Raw genomic sequence first — 8222 nt, 5'->3', positions numbered from 1 at the left:
TCAGCTTTAGCATCAGTCCTTCCAATGAATATTCAGGACTGATTTCCCCATCAAACAGTGTCCTAGTATCTCAGAAAAAGAGCTTGCAGTCATTCTTTTACCTTTTTAATGTTTTTCTTAATGCTCTTATACCTACTGTTACTTATTGATTAGCAGCTTCATCTAAGAAATGAAACGGCCAGAAGCAAATATTTCTTGATATTAATCCAACGCCTGACACAGACCCCAAAATGTTTATGTATAGGTGAGAGATAGACATGCAGAGTTTTGAAGTGGATGCTGGTCTTCCTTTATGGCTAAAGGATTACAGTTGGAGTTGTCTGGAAGGACAATGAGTCTGTTTTCAAAGTATAGCCTCAGTCCCTAAACCGTCCTCCTTTGTCCTGCTTTGTATTATTGGAGCTGGATCTTGTCATCACTTAACACTTGGGATAATGTTTAGCATTATGGTAGAAGGCTCTAGAAGGGTCCCACAGGAGAAAAGACACTCTTCTTCCTGAACCCAGTGGTTCTCCCCTTTTGCTCCAGGGATATGGAGCTGAACTGCCCTTCTCTTGAGGGGGTCACTCAAAAGTGCGCCCCCTGTGGGTGGCTTCTTAGAAAGTTTTATCAGAACTCCGGATGCAGCTTTCTAGTGAAATTAGTTCGCACCTCAGAGGGGGCTTCCCAGCAAGTTTCAGCGACCTGCTCCTCATTGTCTTCAGCTGGAGGCTTCCTAGTTGTGCTCTGAATTCCCTAGTGCAGCTAGTTTCTGGCTGGCCGGGCCTGGTACTCAACACTTCAGGGAAATTCTCTCCCTTCAGTGGGAGGCAGCTGCACCTTCTCCAGCTGATTCTGAGCTTCAGTCTGGGAGACTTTCTCCTAAGATGCTCTTCCTTGAAAACTCCGTTTTAGTCCTAGCAGGAGTGGCTGCCACTTACACCTGCTTTTTCTGTATTCTTTAGATTCTCTCTATCATTTTTATTAGTAAATTCCCTCTGATGAATGGATAATTCTTCATATTCAAATTTTCCAATTCAAACGACTGGTTTGGTTACTGCCTGCGAGCCGACATTGGCTGATACAGACACCATACAAGCACCGGGAAAAAGCCGGAAGATGGGCACGCCCTCTGTGACCACAACATCCTGAAAGAATCCATTCTTAGCCACTTGGTCCTGAGCTTGAAAGGAGGTGTGTAAGAGCGCTTCCTTTTAAGTTCTCATTAGATTTTATTTCAATAAGGTTGTTGCATCCCTTTCTCCTCCTCGCCGCAAAAAAAAAAAAGGTCCATGGTTTTGCGGCTATAGTGGAGCCACCTGGCTGCAGCTTGGAAATCCAGGCATTTATCTCTCGGCACCATGGCTGTGGGCGCAAATGTGTAGGACATTCTAGAACTTGGGGATGAGAGAGGCACAGGGCTTCCGGGACCATCAGGAAGAAGTAGATTATCAAGCCAGACAAGAAAAAGCCCAAGAAGTCCTATGAAGCCCTGGCCTTCCCGAAGTCTGCGGACGTGAACCGGGAGGTCAACCCACTGCTCTACTCTCACAAGAAGGATGTAGACCCACTGCTATTCCAGTAACACGGGCAAGGCCACCGCACCGTGAGGGCCAAGTTCCCCAAGAAGACGTGGCCCTGGTAGTGGATGCCATCCACCAACCAAGCCTGCAAGGATGGAGCCCATTCTTCCACTGGCGACAGGCAGCTGAGGAGGGCAAGGCTGTCCCCTCGCCCACGTTCCATAAGACTGCCGGTGCCCGTGCATTCAGAGCAGGAGTACCAGCTCTAGCTTCACCATGACACTCAAACAGAGGCAGAAACTGACCACCTTTTTGACCTCAGCCGCTGCTTTGGTCTCCCTTTTGTCGTTCGCCATGCCTGGGATGATCGCCAGCAGTTGACAGAGCCACCTACAGAGGACTTGAAGGAGAGATATTACCACGTCTGAGCCAAGATGGACAACGTCCAGGCCGAGGTCTGGACAACACACAGACCTCGGGGTACCAGTGTTCGAAGCTTGGCACTGGCGACGGCGGAAGGAACAACTGAAGCAGCACTGTAAGTTGTCAGTAAGCACGCGATGGCGGATGAGTACCCACTATATAAGCTGCTCCAGCTCTAGTCCCGGCAGAAGCAGCGTAGTCTGGAGCGCAGGGTGTTTTGATGGCTGCCGGCCGGGCTGCCCAGCAACGTCCTCCTGACACAGTCGCCTCACAAAAAAGGGGCCGAGAAGCCGGTTGTTCTGAGACTATGGGCATGACTACTAGCAGATGGAGCTGCTAGAGTCCATGAAACAGACTATCAAGGCCTGGAACCAGTGCTGGGTGTGGAGCTGAGCCTGCAGGAGGGGTTGGTGCGCAGGCTCAGCGAGGCGCGGCCGGAGCTGGTGCAGGTGGACCAGCTCGAGCAGGATGGCGCCGCCCGTGAGGACGAGCCCCGGGCGCTGGCCCCGGCTGGGTGCTGCGAGGCTGCCACTGGAGCGTCGGTGCGGGCCCTGGCGGAGCCTGAACCTGGCCTGGGGCCTGATCCTAGCAAGGGCACCATCGTCTACTATCATCGCACCCATGCGTCCACGAGGAAGCGATGGGAATCATCTCCAGCTCCTCTTCTGTGAAGAAAACCAAGAAACCGTGAGAGGCCGCAAGAGGTGAGGGATGCGGCTGCGTATAGCTGGTGAGTCGGAAAAAACCAAGCAAAATCCTTTTTACCTAAATGAGGATGAAGGGAGTAACTTTCCACATCAAAGTATGAAATGCTTCTTTATATCTGTTTAAATCACCTATGTTTACATAAATATTTGCTTCTTTCAGTATGTAGCTTGTAGCATACTTTGTCAATGCAATCTCGTTTTTAAAGTTTTTTTACCCCCGAAGATAAAGAATATCCTAAAGATTCACAATGAATTTCACATGTTATTGTGTAACAGCGTTTATTACATTTCCTACTGAAGAATTTTATCCCCAGAGGAGAGAGAGCTAAAACTCTAGGGCAGAGTCGAAGGGAATATTTTCAAGTTCAAAGGTAAGGCTATAATACTTAGTATTTTAGTTTCATGTTCTGTTCCATAATGAGTCCATTCTGTTTTAATGTGTAAAAATTATGCTTTGAATTACCCTTAAATTGCTTAATATTTTCCTTAAAATTCCTGACGTAATATTTAAACCCTAGGAAAATATACATAATTTGCAGTGATTTTTTTTTTTTGACCAGTGATTTTTAAAATGTGACTTTCTACATCCTAGTTCTTGGCTAAACTCCTCCGGAAGTATAAGTTCCCTCTTAAGATACGTGGTGACTGTATTCTTGGGGAAGAGTCTAAACACAGATTCAAGATGGCTTATTTCAGTTTTGCCAACCCTACCTGCCTACTAGGTCTTCAGTGTATATCACCTGTTTCTTCTTGGGCTCGAAAGAATCCTTAAGCTTTAAAAAGATTTTTTAATTGAAGTATAGTTGAGTTACAAAGTTGTTTTGGCTTCAGGTGAAGAGTCCTAAAGCTTTGTGCGGAGAGATGGTATCAGGAAGAGATTCAGGTGCTCTGTATACAATTTGTGACGCAGGCATCTCTCCTCCTCCTTGGCTGTGGGCAGCGTGTTAGCTGGTAATAAATTGAAATCTTCTGTAGATGATATCAGACGATAATGGTTGTTCCCTGTGCCAAACTTGCTTGTGTGATGTTCGGGTTGTTAGTTTGTGTGCTCTGCTGTCTGTAGTCCTGTGGGACAGGTTTGTCCTTGATCAAGAACACCTGTCTCTCGTGGTTCTTTTCCTAATGTGAACCTGTTCACCATTTACTCTGGACATTCTTGCTGTGATTTGTAATGTTTTGATTTTCCTTTTAATTTCCTTTTGTTTTAACCCCTACCTCACCATCCCTTCTCCAGTCAACAAAAGGCGAGGGCAGTTATTTTATACTGTGGAAACCCTTTCCTTGAATCTATTGCCTTTGGTGGAAATCAAAACATTTGAGTTCCCCAAAGTCTTAGGATTTTGGAGAAAACAGCTAGAAATGAAAATATTTCAAAGCCACCTTTGTTTTTCTACTTTGCTGTAGACCTTCCTTTAAGAAGTCCTCAGTTTAACATTTGCATGGTTAGAAACGAAGAACGTATAAGGAGAGAAAACAACCCGGTTTCATAACTCTGTTATATCCTGCTATAGCTTGGTTTTTCAGATATTCTTTGTATGTTTCCTGTTGGATTGCAAATTTCACAAAGGGACACAGAATGCAAAATAAAGTTTTGTTTTTATTATTTGATACAATTTTACCAAAAACAATCTTACCAATTTCTGGGGGGATATGTGCCCACTTTTAATAGCTTATTGATTCTGAAAGATTATTTTAGAAACAAGGGGATCTAATTCAATGCTGGGAGATCTTAAAGTCAGCTATTCCTTGGAGATGTGGAGACTGTTTTCCATGGCTGTCAGGACACAGTAGCAGCTATCATCAGGCCATGCTAGAATCATGCAGTTACTTTTTACCTTGTTTTCGTTATGATTTTATTGGGTTGACTGAAAAAATTCGTTCAAGGTTTTCCATAAGATCTTATGGAAAAACCCAAGTGACCTTTTTGGCTAACCCTTACTTAGAAATCTCTCATAGGATATCCTCTATGTAATCAGAAATGTAGGCTCTTAAGCTTTGAAATGTAGCCTTTTTAAATGCTTTAGAACTTTAATTTGTAGTTTGTGAAGTAGTGCTTGTAATGCTCATTAATGTTTTATAACTTCAGAAATCACCAAGTAGAAACTTCAAGATTCAGTTAAAAAAAAAAAAGACCTCAAGGTATTCTCCCTTACTAGAGTTAAAGATTGTAAAGAGATCTCACTTCTATAAGAAGCATTCTACAAACAATACCAAAATTTAGTATTTCCATTTATAGGCTGTCTAATGAGTTTATAATGTTAACATTATACTTTAAAAAATTCATAATGTTTTCTTCCTGGCTTTTGATTTATGTTATTATTTTACCATTTCCTGAATCTTCTAATATATTGATTTGATAACTCTTACAGAATTTTCAGCTTTGTGACTATTTCAACAAACCTTAGGGAATAAGTGAAAAGTGATGCTGTTATTTAGATGATTTATCCTAAAGTTTATACCATTCAATACAAAAAGCAAAAAGAAATATACTCAAGAAATAAAGACTTGCCAAAGGGATATCAGGGCTTCCCTGGTGGCTTAGAGGTTAAAGCATCTGCCTGGAATGCTGGAGACCCAGGTTCGATCCCTGGGTCAGGAAGATCCCCTGGAGAAGGAAATGGCACCCCACTCCAGTACTCTTGCCTGGAGAAATCCCATGGAGGGAGGAGCCTGGTAGGCTACAGTCCATGGGGTCGCAAAGAGTTGGACACGACTGAGTGACTTCACACCAAAGGGATATCAACACTAACTCTATTGTCCTATCTCCCAATCACTGTTTGCAGTCTGAAAATGATAAACTCTTATAACTAGATTCAAACTTTTGTTCTAATTTGAATAATTCTGTCATCAGAAAAAATATATAGACAACATTGCTTCAGAGACAACATTTATCTTTGATAAGGAAATGTGAAAGTGTCATTTGAATGAATCTGAATATTTTACAGTGATATACAATCTGTTCACTTTTCTTAAGTACAATGACTTAATCTCTTCACTCAGATTACCTTTATACTCAGTGTTTGAAATACCATATCTTCCTTAGGTAATTTGAAAAGGAGCACACATCAAGTGTGTAAATAGTTCAGTGACTATCCTTTATTTCAGTATCAAACAACTGTTTTCCACAGTATGTGTGTATGTATATGTGTGTATAAATGTATATATATGTATGTGTATATGTTTTTAAAATTCTCAGTCTCAAAAAAGACTTTCAAAACAGCTTGAAATATATACACACACACACTATATATATTATATATATACATATTATAGGTATTTGTATATATTATACATATGTACATACATATTAGGCTTCTCAGGTGGCTCAGTGGTGAAGAATCCACCTGCCAGTGGAGGAGATTTTGAAGGTGTGGGTTTGATCTCTGGGTCAGGGAGATCTTTTGGAGGAGGAAATGGTGACCTGCTCCAGTATTCTTGCCTGGAAAATTCCATGGACAGAAGAGCCTGGCAGGCTAGAGTCCATGGGGGTCACAAAGAATCAGACAGGACTGAGCTATTGAGCTCACACTCACATTCATATTATATGTGCTTATATAGTAGATATAAATATACATAAATGTTTCAGGGTATATTGAAAGTTTTTGAGACTGAATTTTAAAACCGTATTTTCATGGCAATCTAGAGTAACCATGGAAGTTCTAGGAGAATAAATAAAAGCACCTTGAGAATTTCATATTCATTAAAGTTACTTGCCAACAAAGATCCGTCTAGTCAAAGTTGTGGTTTTTCCAGTAGTCATGTATGGATGTGAGAATTGGACTATGAAGAAAGCTGAGTGCCGAAGAACTGATGCTTTTGAACTGTGGTGTTGGAGAAGACTGTTGAGAGTCCCTTGGACTGCAAGATCAAACCAGCCCATCCTAAAGGAAATCAGTCCTGAATATTGATTGGAAGGACTGATGATGAAGCTGAAACTCCAATCCTTTGGCCACCTGATGCGAAGAACTGACTCATTTGAAAAGATCCTGATGCTGGGAAAGATTGAAGGCAGGAGGAGAAGGGGATGACAGAGGATAAAATGGTTGGATGCTGTCACGGACTCAATGGACTTGAGTTTGAGTAAACTCCAGGAGTTGGTGATGGAGAGAGAGGCCTGGCGTGCTACAATCCATGGGATCGCCAAGAGCTGGACATGACTGAGCAACTGAACTGAAAGTTACTATAGCATTTGAATACAAATTTTTAGTTACATAAAATATGGCTTTATATAGCTATTAAATTTAGGTGTTTCCCCTGGAGAAATGGCAACCCACTCCAGTGTTCTTGCCTAGAAAATCTCATGGACACAGGAGCTGGCAGGCTGCAGTCCATGGGATCACAAAACAGTTGGATACGATTTAGCAACTAAGCAACAACAATAAATTTTAAAAACATTACCAAAAAAGGTCCAGAAAGCTGTGTGTGAACATTTGGATTCTGGTATTTGAAAATCACTCAAATCAACTCATATTAAGTTGTTCTGGGACTGCTTAGAAAAAAAATGTACCATTTAAATATTTGAATTATAGGGAAATGATTCTTCATTGAGCCATAGTAAGCAGATTAAAATGTATCTTTTTTTAAAAAGAATATATTTGGTTAATTTTTTTAAAAGGAAAGAGATGTTGTTAGGTTTAAATGTTCAGTGTATGTCTTGTCTTGACTCTTTATAAAAAGAAAAAGTCTGAAATGGGAAGTAAACACAGCATGTGTTAATTATAGTTCAGTAAAGTTGGGTAAAACCCCCCAGTACTATCCACTGTAAAAGATTTTTCAGAGGACGTTTCTTCACTTCTCTGGCCAGTCTGGAGAAGCAGAGATGGAGCAGCCCTGAGTGTCTATCCCCTTTGGAGACGTTTCACACTCTCTATGGGGGTGGCTGCTGCACACACACACTGTTCTGTTAGGGAAAAAAATGCTGCCTGAAAGAGGCCTGGGCCAGACCAGATCCTTCATGATTTTTAGACTCTGTTAAAGGAGTAAAGCAAATACAATGATCCCTGGCTGGAACAGCCCTTGAATGAACTGTGACATAGACGAGCTCCCTCTGCTTCCCTTTCGGAAGCGCTCCTTGCCCTTCCAGTCTCTGTGGCCTCATTTAGCCTCATTGACCAGCTCTCACTCCACTCTCTTTCTTTGCCAAACTTTTCATTCTGAAACTTCTCATTGTCCTTAGTCTTGCATGCCTTCCTGGGTAGCTTAGTGTTTTAACTGAGACCAATAAAGGCAGCAGTGGTTAATCAGTGGTTTCTTGTGACTATCCATTTTGAAAGTAAAAGCACTTTTAATTGTGCCATTTGAAATCTAATTTAGTAAGTGGAAGATCACCAACATTTGGCCAGCAAACCACAGGACACAGCATCTGGGGCAGAACTTTTTTGAACAGTTGTCTCATTTTACCGCATGTCTGCTCAGGTCAGTGTGGGATGCACACAGCCTCACACATGCAGATACTTGCAAAGTGTTTGTTTTTGTTTTTTTGAGTAAAGGGGGGAAATCATTCACTTATTTTTTAGATGATGCTCACAGATTTCTACAAATCTGTAACTTTATATATTTAGCATGTATTCAGGGTAAGCAAACTTTGATA

At 41.7% G+C, this 8222-nt stretch overlaps 1 non-coding gene and 1 pseudogene across 1 annotated transcript; both read left to right on the top strand.

Moving 5' to 3' along the window:
- The first annotated feature begins 1340 nt into the window (after positions 1 to 1340).
- LOC128068257 (DNA methyltransferase 1-associated protein 1-like) lies at positions 1341 to 2596 on the top strand (annotated as a pseudogene).
- Positions 2597 to 5159: 2563 nt separating this feature from the next.
- Positions 5160 to 5232, top strand: TRNAS-GGA (transfer RNA serine (anticodon GGA)). Its single transcript has one exon. It is a non-coding gene; the product is annotated as a tRNA-Ser (tRNA).
- The last annotated feature ends 2990 nt before the right edge of the window (positions 5233 to 8222 follow it).

This window comes from Budorcas taxicolor, chromosome 24 (assembly GCF_023091745.1).
Source record: "Budorcas taxicolor isolate Tak-1 chromosome 24, Takin1.1, whole genome shotgun sequence".
Taxonomy (NCBI): domain Eukaryota; kingdom Metazoa; phylum Chordata; class Mammalia; order Artiodactyla; family Bovidae; genus Budorcas; species Budorcas taxicolor.
This window is presented reverse-complemented; position numbering and strand designations above follow the sequence as displayed.